Genomic DNA, 14,339 nt, shown 5'->3' with positions numbered 1-14,339 from the left:
TCTACCGCCTCATCGCCCTTGGAACTGTCCCATTGACCTCATTCCCGGCAAAAGGATTCCTAGAGGCAGAGTGTTTCCATTATCCTTACCTGAGACTCAGGCTATGGTGGCCTACATTTCCGAAAAACCTCGAAGGTGGGTCTATCCGGAAATCTACTCCTCCCGCTGGTGCTGTTTTTTTTTTGTTTTTTTGTTAAGAAGGACGGGTCTCTTAGACCCTGTATTGATTATCGCTAATTGAACGCTATTATCATCAAAAACTGTTACCCTCTTCCTTTCATCTCGAAGCTCTTCGATCGCATTCGTGGGGCTCATATTTTCACAAAGCTTGATCTCGGGGGAGCTTATAATTTGGTCCGAATTCGTCAAGGCGATAATTGGAAGATGGCATTCAATACTAGGGATAGGCACTATGAGTACTTGGTCATGCCCTTTATGCTTTGTAACTCCCCAGCTGTATTTCAGGAATATATCAACAAATTTTTCAAAGACCTGCTATATTCCTCCGTGGTTGTTTACCTTGATGACATGCTGATCTTTTCTCAAGATCTTACCTCGCATCGGGAACATGTCAAAATTGTTCTTTTTCATCTTAGAAAAAACATCTTTAAATCTCTGAAGGAGGCCTTCTCTGTTGCTCCTATTTCGAAACAACTAGATCAGCAAATACCTTTTTTCCTTGAAGAAGATGCTTCCTCTGTCAGGGTGGGGGCAGTCCTTTCCCAGGAAGATTCCGCGGGCATATTTTCCCCTTGTGGATTCCTCTCAAAGAAATTTTCACCCTCCCCTGGGGAAGCCAATTACGGCATCGGGGATAACGAATTCCTCGCAATCAAGGTAGGGCTTGAAGAATGGCGGTTCCTTTTGGAGGGGGCTCTTCACCCCATTACGGATTTTACAGATCACAAAAACCTAACCTACTTGCAGTCTGCACAGTGTCTGAATCCTCGGCAAGCCCATTGGTCACTTTTATTTTCCAGATTTCAACTAATTCTGACCTTTCTTGCTGGTTCCAAGAATGTTAGGGCCAAGGCTCTTACTAGGTCCTTTGATCCATCTGACACCTGCTTTCCTGTGCTGAAACCCATCATCAGTCCACTCAAGGTTTTAGCTCTGACCAAATCTGCACCTAAAACACCTCCTGTTCGGCGCTCCTTTGTGGATATCCATCTTCGCCCCAAACTGTTATCATGGTCTCATGACTCCAAATTTGCTATTGTTCCGGCCATCAGGCCTCCTGGAGTGACCATCTTTCTTCGGCAGAGTTTTCCCATAATAACCATCAACATGATTCCACCGGTATTTCTCCTTTCTTACTATCTTTGGCAGACACACTGTATTACCCACACTCTCTGAAGATGCCAGTCTCTCCATCCCCGCTGTTCAGGAAATGGTTCGTGACTTCTCCAGGATCTGGTCTCAGGTTGAAGACAAGTCTTTGCAATGCTCAAAACATCACAAACTCTTCACAGACGCCATCGTAGACTCCACCCTACTCTTCATGTGGGGGACAAGGTGTGGTTATCCACCCATAACTTCAAAGTTCCTCCCATAAAATTTGCTTCCCGTTATATTGGACCTTTTGACATCTCGCACATCATCAATGCGGTTACCTACAAGCTCCCGTCTGCTTCCTTCCCTCTGTGTTCACAATTCTTTTCAAATAGCTCTACTCAATCCCTTAATTCTTAATGAATTTTCTAAGCCATCTTCCTCCTCCCCCTGTCAAATCTGTCCTAGGAGAGGAATATGAGGTTGAACGTATCCTGGAACCTCACACCATTCGAGGCAGAGAACAATTCCTTGTCCACTGGAAGGGCTACGGCCCAGAAGAGAGGTCGTGGGTAAACAAGGAGGATGTACATGCCCCTCGTCTCCAAATTTTAAGGGCCAGTCCGCTAACCGCTCGGGTTTGAGGAGAGGGGATGGAGGTACTGTCAGGCACCGCCTCCGCACTGACAGTGGGTGCGAGAGGCAGCCGCCTGAAACTGCCAGTCAGCGTCCCATTGCTTAGCAACGGGATGCCTTCTTACTTCCTGGTTTGGCGCACGTATGCGCCATTATTTCAGCGTCTGACTTCGCTTCTGTCCACTCATTACTACATTAGTGGCTGTCTCGGAGAATCGCGACCTGCGCACTCTCTTGCAGCAAAGCAAGAGGGATTTTTGGTTTTCATAAGCATCCCTGATATCTAATCATCTTCTCTGCATCATCGTCTCAGATTTGCCATGGGAGACTCCCTTTCCCATTACTGTGAGTATTGACAAAGCTTATGGCGGTGATGGTGGCCCTCTTACAGAGAGAAAGTCATTCCTTATTTGGACAATCTGTTTCTCAAGACAGATTTGACACACGGCTCAGGTTCCAACACCTGTGCCATGTGTTTCAGTCACTTGGCTCAGGTGTTGGAGACGCACAGTTGGGTCTTGAATATCAAAATATTCAACCTGGTACCCTATCAATGGATGTAGTTTCTGAGACTGATATTCTATACCAGGCTCCAGAGGAACTTCCTGCCAAAGGACAAAATCAGATCCTTGAAGGCCCTAGTGCAGAGAGTCCTGGATATGTCCAATCCCTCAATTCTTCTCTGCATGAAGCTTATGGGGAAGATAATCTCAACATTCAAGGCCATCCAGTATGTCATGTTTCACTCTCAGGTGTTGCGGTGGAACATCTTGAGGAAGTGGCCGGGATCCAACTGTCATTTAGCCTCCCAGTTTAACAGGCTCTCACAGAGGTCTTGCCAGTCTCAGTTAGTAGCTGACAGAAAGCAATTTACACAAAGGCAGGTCCTTTGCGGCACTAGTGTGGATAATCGTGTCCATAGATGCAAATCACCCTTCACCTTTTGACCAATTCATCCTTTCCATCAATGTACTGGAACTTCAAGCAATTTATCTCAATATATCTCACTCTTCCAGGGGTTCAGTCTGTCCTAGCGGGCAGTCTGTCTGGATACAGTCGGATAATGCTACAGCCTTGGCATATATCAAACTCCAGGGGGATCCCGAAGTTCATGGGTGATGGAGGAAGCCTCTTGTATCTTGACTTTCCCTACAGTATCTACAGTAGGAGAATTCCTACTTCCTCAGCAGACATCAGGTTCTCAGAGAATGGTCATTTCAGCCAGACTGATTCAATCTGTTGGTCCAGAGGTGGAGCCTGCGAGACATCAACCTTATGACCTCTCGTCACAATTTCCCCAGGTTCTGGGCAAGAACAAGGGATCCAATGGCTTTTATGTTGGACGCAATGGCAATTCAGTGGGTTATCAGTTTGGGGGTACATCATCTCCCCGTTGCCAATGCTTCCTCGACTTCTGAAAAAAATCAGGAGAGAAGGAGAGGTTACCGTTATTCTTTACGCCTCGAACTGGCCATGCAGGTCCTGGTATCCCAACGTTTTTCAAATCGTCCAATTTGGTGACTTCCCATGCACAACAACCTCTTGTAGCAGGGACCCTTTTTTTTTTTTTTACCAGGACCTGGCTGCTAGAATCCTGAGGGCACAGGGTTTCTCACCCATGGTCATGCAAACCATGTTGAGGGCCCGAAAACCATCCCATAATTACCACAGGGTGTGTAGAACCTACATCCTGTGGTGTGAAAGTCAGAGTTTCCACACTTCAAAATTCTGTCTTTCTAGGTTTCTCTCTACAGGGGGGTCTGGATGCGGGGGTCAGGTTGAGTTCAATTCAAGTGCAGGTCTCCACGCTGCCTATTTATATTTAGAGGCATTTGGTGGTCATTCCGGGAGTACAAACCTTCCCTCAAGGGGTGTTGCATATCCAGCACCAATATGTTCCACCTGTTTCGCCGTGAGATCTCAGCATTTCAGCGTGCTCCTTTTGAACCATTTCAGTTTGTTAATTTGAGGTGCTTGACCTTGAAACCAGTTTTCCTTAAATTATTATTATAATAATTATTGTTGTTATAATTATCCTTTATGTATCAGGAGCCACAAACGGTAGGCAGCGCTATAGAGAGAGCATAGAACAAAATAGCATAGTATTACAAGACAATACAATAAACACACTGTAGTCAAAATATCAACACAATGCAATAATGTATGAGTGAATCCCAGAACACTTAGGAAGTAGAAAAGGGAAGGAGGAGAAGTGGAGGAATAAACTATAGAAAGCCGAACCTGTACCCAGGAGTGTGGGTGCAGCTAACAAGATCAGAGCCAGTGATGGAGGTGAGAAGGCCAAGAAGATGTGGAGCCCAGTGAGGGACTCATTTGAAGTTTTGCAGGCTAGGACATATCCTGATAGCAGTAAATAGGTAAAAGGTACAGTGCAGTACAAATGTGATGGGTAAAGCAGCCAGAGGAAAAATAGGGAACCCCTATCCCTAGACAAATATGGTATGTAAAAAATCCCTCGGTGCTAAGACAATGTAGTATAAGCGAGATGCGTGGTCTAGCCAGACCAGTGCAAATAGGTGACAACACAGATCAATGTATTAAGCACAATAAATATACATAATAATAAAAATAGACAAAGTATGTCAGATAGCAATCAATAACGTGGATGTCCATGATATTAATGGCCGATGAAAGCCATGTCCTCTTATGGATAGGAATTCCTCTGTTATGTGCCAATGATTTTGAAATAATGGCAAATGTAGTGTTCAGTTCGTATACCACAGTGGATAGTGAAAAAATCAAAGTCCGTTTCAATGAACAGCTCAAATAGAGCTGAATGCGCAAAATGTAGAAAATGCTAAGAACTTACAGTTTCGAAGAAGCGCTCAGCTCCTGCTGTCTCCTGTAGATAGAGGAGATCCTCTCCGATCCGTGTATGGGCAGAGGGAATGCTGGTAGACTGGATTCTTGTAGTGCGCGCATGCGCAGAGCATCGCTGGCGTCCCAGCTGTTTGTGCTCGTGGGCTGCAGCGCTGCAAATCCACAAAAAATTCAGTGTAGTAATCGGAGGAAAGACTCCGATATAAATCCTAGTGATAGGACAGGTGGTTGCCGATGGTAGGGCTTGTCAAAAGGTGTATATAATAATCCGACGCGTTTCCACCGCACTGGGCGGGCTTCATCAGGGAATGGAATGGTATTAGAATGATGTTCTTTAAATAGTAGTTCAGCGCCAAAACTGGACCAATCAAACAGAGGGCTTCTTTAATTGATAGTGTCCGTGTGTGATTTAGCTGAAAAAATGTACTTGTAGTTTAAATAGCAGGTACAGTTCCAGTGGTATGATTAAGAGTGCACTAATGTGATCATATGCAGACTTAAAATCACGAACAGATTGAGATGTACAGTATAAATTTCTTGTTAATAAACATGACTTTGATAAACAATTGACTGGGGTGTGCAGTATAAATTTCTTGTTACTACACATTACATATTAATAAACAGTTGGATAGATGGTAAAAAAAAGATAAACAGAGTAATCAAATATGCAAGTAATGGTGCAGAGTAGCTTGTCAAAAGTAAAAGACTGGATATGAAGTTAAAACAAGTGCTATTGATAGGTTTGTTAGTTACTTCCATTGTGTGAGTTGAAATTTATAGCCTCTTTGGTGGCATTAGTATATACATTCTAGGTGCCTTATGTAACTGAAAGTACACATAGGTTTACTAGTAACAGGTAGGTAAATAGAGAACTACCCATATTTTATGTTTATAAGTTGGAGACAATTAGTCTACTTATATGATAATAAGGGTATTCCATATATGCAGAAAAATAAAATAAAATGGTAACACCTTGTTAATTTACATTAGAAGGATGGACAGGCATAATGGCTGCCTTCTTGATATGCAGAGTAAAGGGATGAGGAGTAGGGTTAAAAGGTTAATTTATTTGTCAGAAATAAAGGTTCCCAAATCAAAGTCCAAGTTGAGCCCTTTGGGATGGAGGGTGCGGAGATCATAGATCCATCTGGCTTCTTCTTTTGATATCGTTTTGAGGAAGTCACCTCCCTTCCAGTATTTCTTGACTTTTTTGATACCAATATATTTCAACTGTGTGGGGTCATGGTTATGGTGGGTGGCAAAGTGGGGCGAGACACTGTGGGTTTCTAACTGTTTAGTGATGTTTCGGATGTGTTCCGATATCCTCACTTTTAGGCTCCGGATGGTTCGGCCTATATATTGTAGACCACATGGACACTCAAGTAAGTATATCACTCCAGTGGTGTCACATGTGAGTTTGTCTTTGATTTTGTATTCCTTGTTGGTAGTGGATGAACGAAATTTAGTAGTTGGTCTGGTGGACCCACATTTCGTGGTTCTACAGGCTATGCATCTTTGGCAGTAGAAGAAACCCTTAGTGTCTTCCTTTAGCCACGTAGTTTTGACAGGAGAAATCACCTTTGGTATGCAACTGGATACTAGTTGGTCTTTAAGATTTGGTGCTTTCCTGTATACAAAGGTGGGGTGATCTAAAAGAAAGGGTGCCAGTTTTTCGTCTTTCATAAGAATCGGCCAGTGTTTCCGGATGATTTTTTCAAAATTCTTAGATTGACTATTGTATTGGGTAATGATAGAGATGGGATTAGTTTTGAGTGGTTTTTCTTTGGGACCGAGCAATGTTTTCCTGTCCAACTTGTCGGTATCTTCCATTGCTTTATTAACAGAGATCTCATCGTAGTTTCTCTCGAGAAATCTGTCCTTTAATGTCTGAGCTTGTATTCTATATACATGTTGATCCGAACAATTGCGCCTAAGGCGCATAAATTGGCCTTTAGGAATATTTTTCAGCCACGGTGGATAGTGTCCACTTGAAGCTGGAATGAAGGTGTTTCGGTCTACTTTTTTCACATATGTTTTGGTCTTAAGGTGTCCATTTTCTATATAAATGTCTAGATCCAAAAATTGAATGTTATGTTTACTTTTAGTAGCCATGAATTTTAGGTTCAGAGAATTATCATTGATGTAAGAGATAAAGGAGTCCAGATCTTGGTCATTTCCCTTCCAAATACAGAATATATCGTCGATATATCGACGCCATATACATATATCCTGTGTATATGGGTTGTTCTGCCATATGTGGGAATCTTCCCAATGGGCCAAGAATAAACTCGCATAGCTCGGTGCGAATTTACAGCCCATAGCTGTACCTCTTATTTGCTGGTAATATAGACCGTCAAACCAGAAATAGTTATGGTTTAACGTAAATTGAATGCTTCCATAATAAAGTTGATCTAGAGAGAAGGAATGTTTGACTGATCTTGTAAGATGTGCTGTACGTATCGACAGCCTGCGTCATGGTCAATGACTGTATAAAGGGGCGATACGTCACAGGTGAAGAGAGTGTATGTCTCATCCCAAAGAAATCCTTCCAAAATGTTCAATACGTCTGATGTATCTTTGAGATAACTGGGTTGTTGGATATTCCTAACCCTCCTATTTTTTAGAGAACTGCCTGGGGGCAAGTGTGCATCTGGACCCTATTCAGGACCAAGTGATCACTATTCCAAACAGCCCATTGGGGTTTAAGAAGAGGTACAGCTATGGGCTGTAAATTTGCACCGAGCTATACGAGTTTATTCTTGGCCCATTGGGAAGATTCCCACATATGGCAGAACAACCCATATACACAGGATATATGTATATGGCGTCGATATATCGACGATATATTCTGTATTTGGAAGGGAAATGACCAAGATCTGGACTCCTTTATCTCTTACATCAATGATAATTCTCTGAACCTAAAATTCATGGCTACTAAAAGTAAACATAACATTCAATTTTTGGATCTAGACATTTATATAGAAAATGGACACCTTAAGACCAAAACATATGTGAAAAAAGTAGACCGAAACACCTTCATTCCAGCTTCAAGTGGACACTATCCACCGTGGCTGAAAAATATTCCTAAAGGCCAATTTATGCGCCTTAGGCGCAATTGTTTGGATCAACATGTATATAGAATACAAGCTCAGGCATTAAAGGACAGATTTCTCGAGAGAAACTACGATGAGATCTCTGTTAATAAAGCATTGGAAGATACCGACAAGTTGGACAGGAAAACATTGCTCGGTCCCAAAGAAAAACCACTCAAAACTAATCCCATCTCTATCATTACCCAATACAATAGTCAATCTAAGAATTTTGAAAAAATCATCCGGAAACACTGGCCGATTCTTATGAAAGACGAAAAACTGGCACCCTTTCTTTTAGACCACCCCACCTTAGTATACAGGAAAGCACCAAATCTTAAAGACCAACTAGTATCCAGTTGCATACCAAAGGTGATTTCTCCTGTCAAAACTACGTGGCTAAAGGAAGACACTAAGGGTTTCTTCTACTGCCAAAGATGCATAGCCTGTAGAACCACGAAATGTGGGTCCACCAAACAACTACTAAATTTCGTTCATCCACTACCAACAAGGAATACGAAATCAAAGACAAACTCACATGTGACACCACTGGAGTGATATACTTACTTGAGTGTCCATGTGGTCTACAATATATAGGCCAAACCATCCGGAGCCTAAAAGTGAGGATATCGGAACACATCCGAAACATCACTAAACAGTTAGAAACCCACAGTGTCTCGGCCCACTTTGCCACCCACCATAACCATGACCCCACACAGTTGAAATATATTGGTATCAAAAAAGTCAAGAAATACTGGAGGGGAGGTGACTTCCTCAAAACGATATCAAAAGAAGAAGCCAGATGGATCTATGATCTCCGCACCCGCCATCCCAAAGGGCTCAACTTGGACTTTGATTTGGGAACCTTTATTTCTGACAAATAAATTAACCTTTTAACCCTACTCCTCATCCCTTTACTCTGCATATCAAGAAGGCAGCCATTATGCCTGTCCATCCTTCTAATGTAAATTAACAAGGTGTTACTATTTTTTTTTTTGGTTTTTTTTTCTGCATATATGGAATACCCTTATTATCATATAAGTAGACTACTTGTCTCCAACTTATAAACATAAAATATGGGTAGTTCTCTATTTACCTACCTGTTACTAGTAAACCTATGTGTACTTTCAGTTACATAAGGTACCTAGAATGTATATACTAATGCCACCAAAGAGGCTATAAATTTCAACTCACACAATGGAAGTAACTAACAAACCTATCAATAGCACTTGTTTTAACTTCATATCCAGTCTTTTACTTTTGACTAGCTACTCTGCACCATTACTTGCATATTTGATTACTCTGTTTATCTTTTTTTACCATCTATCAACTGTTTATTAATATGTAATGTGTAGTAACAAGAAATTTATACTGCACACCCCAGTCAATTGTTTATCAAAGTCATGTTTATTAACAAGAAATTTATACTGTACGTCTCAATCTGTTCGTGATTTTAAGTCTGCATATGATCACATTAGTGCACTATTAATCATACCACTGGAACTGTACCTGCTATTTAAACTACGAGTACATTTTTTCAGCTAAATCACACACGGACACTATCAATTAAAGAAGCCCTCTGTTTGATTGGTCCAGTTTTGGCGCTGAACTACTATTTAAAGAACATCATTCTAATACCATTCCATTCCCTGATGAAGCCCGCCCAGTGCGGGGGAAACGCGTCAGTTTATTATATACACCTGTTGACAAGCCCTACCATCGGCAACCACCTGTCCTATCACTAGGATTTATATCGGAGTCTTTCCTCCGATTACTACACTGAATTTTTTGTGGATTTGCAGCGCTGCAGCCCACGAGCACAAACAGCTGGGACGCCAGCGATGCTCTGCGCATGCGCGCACTACAAGAATCCAGTCTTCCAGCATTCCCTCTGCCCATACACGGATCGGAGAGGATCTCCTCTATCTACAGGAGACAGCAGGAGCTGAGCGCTTCTTCGCAACTGTAAGTTCTCAGCTTTTTCTACATTTTGCGCATTCAGTTCTATTTGAGCTGTTCATTGAAACAGACTTTGATTTTTTCACTATCCACTGTGGAATACGAACTGAACACTACATTTGCCATTATTTCAAAATCATTGACACATAACAGAGGAATTCCTATCCATAAGAGGACATTATTATTATTATTAATATTATTATTATTATTATTATTAATATTATCATCATTTATTTGTTAGGCGCCACAAGATTTCCGCAGCGCCGTACACAGTAGAAACAGTAGACTATACAGGGTGAAACAGTACAGAACAATAAACAAAAATACCAATACTTCAGCAACTCCAGGCAGGATGCTGCAATAAGCACGGAGCAGAAGAACAGGTGAGGAGACAGGAGGGAAGAGGGCCCTGCTCATGTGAGCTTACATCCTAAAGGACAGAAACAGGCACATGAGGAGCCAGAAGGGAGAGCGAGTGGAGGAGGTGAGGTGGTTAAGCAGATGGTTGGTAGGCTTTGCGGAAGAGGTGAGTTTTGAGTGCACGTTTGAAGCAGCCCAAAGTAGGAAAGAGACGGATGGAATGAGGGAGGTCGTTCCAGTGAAGGGGGGCTGCACAGGAAAAGTCTTGGATTCTGGAGTGGGAAGAAGTGATAAGAGAGGAGGAGAGGCGGCGATCTTTGGCTGAGCGCAGGGGTGTGAATGGAGAGGAGGTTAGAGATGTAGGGGACTGTAGAGTGGGAGAGAGACATGGCTTTCATCGGCCATTAATATCATGGACATCCACGTTATTGATTGCTATCTGACATATTTTGTCTATTTTTATTATTATGTGTATTTATTGTGCTTAATACGTTGATCTGTGTTGTCACCTATTTGCACTGGTCTGGCTAGACCACGCATCTCGCTTATACTACATTGTCTTAGCACCGAGGGATTTTTTACATGACATATCCTGATAGATTGAGTGAGATTGTTCCAGAGAAGGGGGGCAGCAAGGGAGAAATCTTGAATGTGTGAGTGAGCCGTGGTTACCAGATGGTGAGGTGGCGGTCGTTGGTTGATGGTAGAGTGCGAGAAGGAGAGTGAATGGAGAAGAGGTTGGCGACCTGGAGAGCAGTAGAGTTAGAGAGTGCTTTGTAGGTGAGGTGGAAGAGTTTGAAGATGATTCTGTAATGGAAAGGTGTTGCAGACAGGAGGCGCTTCCATCAAGAAAGTTAAAGTTCACTAGTTAAGTGCCAGGTCCTTGATCCCATCCTAAAACCTGAGGTAGCAGCCCCCCTCCCAGATGAACGCAGAGAAAAAGATTGAACGGTAAGTGTAAAATCCCATTTTCTGGACACTTATAACAAATGTCACTTCCTTGGGCAACTATATTGGCTTAATCTAGCTCATAGTTCTGTTGAATTTAATAATTTATTTTTTATATATTACACTGCTTTCCCACATTATCAGAGCTCAAAAATCAAACATGCTTTCTCATTTGATATAGTTAGCCTTTATTAAAACATTTGTTTTTGTTTGGTTCTGATTTATTGCTGTCTGTACATTAAACTACACTCATCACTAGTCACTAGACCTAAGTCCTCTCCTAGAGACACATTTCATGCTATGGGGTAAATGTATTAACATGCTGTTTTGTAAAATTTAAGATTTTCGGCAACTTTGCCAGCTTTATTTAAAATGTCAATTTAATTAAAAGCGATATTTGCCATGTGGGGTCTGTAAATATATATTTTCCAACCCAACGCACAGGATTCTTATTTCCTAAGGTGCAGACATTTGTACACATAGAAATAAACCATTAACTGTATTTTTTTGCCACTATTACCAATATCCATTAAAAATATTTAAAGGAGTAAAGAGCGTTACTTTTTTTAATTCATCCCCCATAAATAGTTTAATTCAACACTATTGAAATGTCTGAACTCCTCACTAAAATCTTCTATTAACCTAGAACCAGAAAGCAAGCAAGCAAGCAATCTCTTTTAAACAATACCTCACAAACTCCTCTGTCTGACTGACCATTTTGCCACCATTACCAATATCCTTTTAGTAATCTTTGAAGGAGTAAAGAGAGTTACATTTTTTTAATTCATCCCCCATAAATAGTTTAATTCACCACTATTGAAATGTCTGAACTCCTTATTAAAATCCTCTATTAACCTAGAACCAAAAAGCAAGCAAGCAATCTCTTTTAAACAATACCTTACAAACTCCTCTATCTGACTTACATATTGCATCCCATGATCAAGCAAACCTTCTGAGTAGCTGTCTGCACTGTTTCATAACTGGTAGGTAAGTAATTCATACTAAGATGTTGAACAATATCTTCCTCACCACTTTGGCTCATCATCATTTATTTATATAGGGCCAACATATTCCGTAGCGCTCACTGATTGAAGAGTGTTTGTTATAAACCTCAGGGCAATAAAGATGTAACCTCTTTATTACCTTCATGAACAAATCTCAGTAAAATGCACGCAAGCTTCCTACTTCCATTGGACTATTATGGGTAAATTTATAAAGCTGTGAGTTTGAAAAAGTGGAGATGGTGCCTATAACAGCCAATCAGATTTCAGTTACCATTTATTTAGTACATTGTACAAAATGACAGCTAGAATCTGATCTCCACTTTTTCAAGCACGCAGCTTGATAAATTTACCCCTTGGAGGGATATTACTGTGTCCATCACTATCGACTTCCTAGCATTTCATACAATACAGTCAAGGCCGAAAGTTTTGAGAATGACACAAATATTATTTTTCACAAAGTCTGCTGCCTCAGTTTTTATAATGGCAATTTGCATGTACTCCAGAATGTCATGAAGAGTGATCAGATGAATTGCAATTAATTTCAAAGTCCCTCTTTGCCATCCCAAAAACATTTCCACTGCATTTTGTCACGGGCACTAGGAGTTTATACCCGAGTTTCACCTGACGTTATAACTGACAGAGGGGCGGTGTTGACCACGGACCTCAGGGCAGTTAGGTGAATGATTGGAATGATGATAACAACAGGAAAGTAGAGAATGTCTTATGAAGTCAATGACTTGCAGCTGTTGATGGTGGAAGGTCAGCGACTTGGAACTGTAGAGAAGAAGCGATATAGCTTCAGACGAGATGAGAGGACGTGAATAGGTGAAGGTAGCTCGTGGAGGAGTCAGTGGTCTGCGTACAGCAAGTTGTACCACTGTAGTGATGAGGAGGTTGTCCTGGTGCAGGTAGGTAGTAGGGTAGTCGGTGGTCTGCGTATAGCAAGTTGTACCACCGCTGTGATGGGAAGAGTTGTACTGGTGCAGGTAGGTAGCGGTGTAGTCGGTGGTCTGCGTAGAGCAAGTTGTACCACCTCTGTGATGAGGAATGTCCAGGTGTAGGTAGGTAGCAGGAGAGTCAGTGGTCTGCGTATAGCAAGTTGTACCACTGCTGTGATAGGAGGACTTGTCCAGGTGCTGGTAGGTAGCAGGGAAGTCAGTGGTCTGCATGTAGCAAGTTGTACCACTGCTGTGAGGAGGAATGATGACTTGTCCAGGTGCAGGAGAGTGGTGTGGAAACGGCAAACTGTAGCTGTGTGGAAACAGCGCGAGTAGAAAGGAGTTTTGTACAACACAAGTAGGTAAGTACAATGAATAGTCTGTCAATATAGTAGCTGACTCTGCAGCGTGGAGAAGCGGGTCAGCGCGGATATGCAAGTAACAACAAAGTCAATATGATGAGAGCATACCGCAGCTGAGTGAGAAGCTTGTCCGGGTAAACAGGCAATGTAGAATAGACAGTCTATCATAGGTAAATGTACCTTAGTGCAGTAGTCACGTCTAGTTCAATAGGTATGCAAGTAAACAATAATAGTCAATAGTGGTTATGCATACCAAGTAGAGCAGGAATCAGCTGGGAAGCTGAAGAAGCAATCAGCTGAGTAGACACGCTGTAGCGGGTATGGGAACCGCCGATGAGTAGAGCTGGAAGCAGCTTGGAAACTGCAGACACGAGTAGAGCTGGAAGCAGCTTGGAAACTGCAGACACGAGTAGCTCACAGGAACACCTATAGAGAATCACTGGGAATGAGACTCCAAGATCAGGCAATTACCTAAGGCTGCAGGTGCCTTAAGTAGGGTGAGGTGATTGATCCATCAATCACATTAGTGGTCAGGTGTAGTTGTTAAAGGGACCTGCGCATGCGCAGTGCGACAGGATGGCGGACGGCCGCGGTTCAACACAGGTGTAAGCGGGAAAGATGGAGAACCACGTACCAGAGTGGAGGCACTCACACTCCGGTGAGTGACACATTTCAGCCCTCCCACAAAAGGACCAGCTGATATCAGGTCATTGATTCTCTTGTTAACACTGGTGAGAGTGTTTACAAGGACAGGGCTGGAGATAACTCTGTCATGCTGATTGAGTTAGAATAACAGACTGGAAGCTTTAAAAGGAGGGTGGTGCTTGCACAAAAAGGGCTTCACAGGCAAGGATATTGCTGCTAATTGCACCTAAATAAACCATTTATCGGATCATCAAGAACTTCAAGGAGAGAGGTTCAATAGTTGTA

This window comes from Mixophyes fleayi, chromosome 2 (genome assembly GCF_038048845.1).
Source record: "Mixophyes fleayi isolate aMixFle1 chromosome 2, aMixFle1.hap1, whole genome shotgun sequence".
NCBI lineage: Eukaryota > Metazoa > Chordata > Amphibia > Anura > Limnodynastidae > Mixophyes > Mixophyes fleayi.
The sequence above is the reverse complement of the archived record's forward strand: the minus strand, read 5'-3'. Positions refer to the sequence as shown.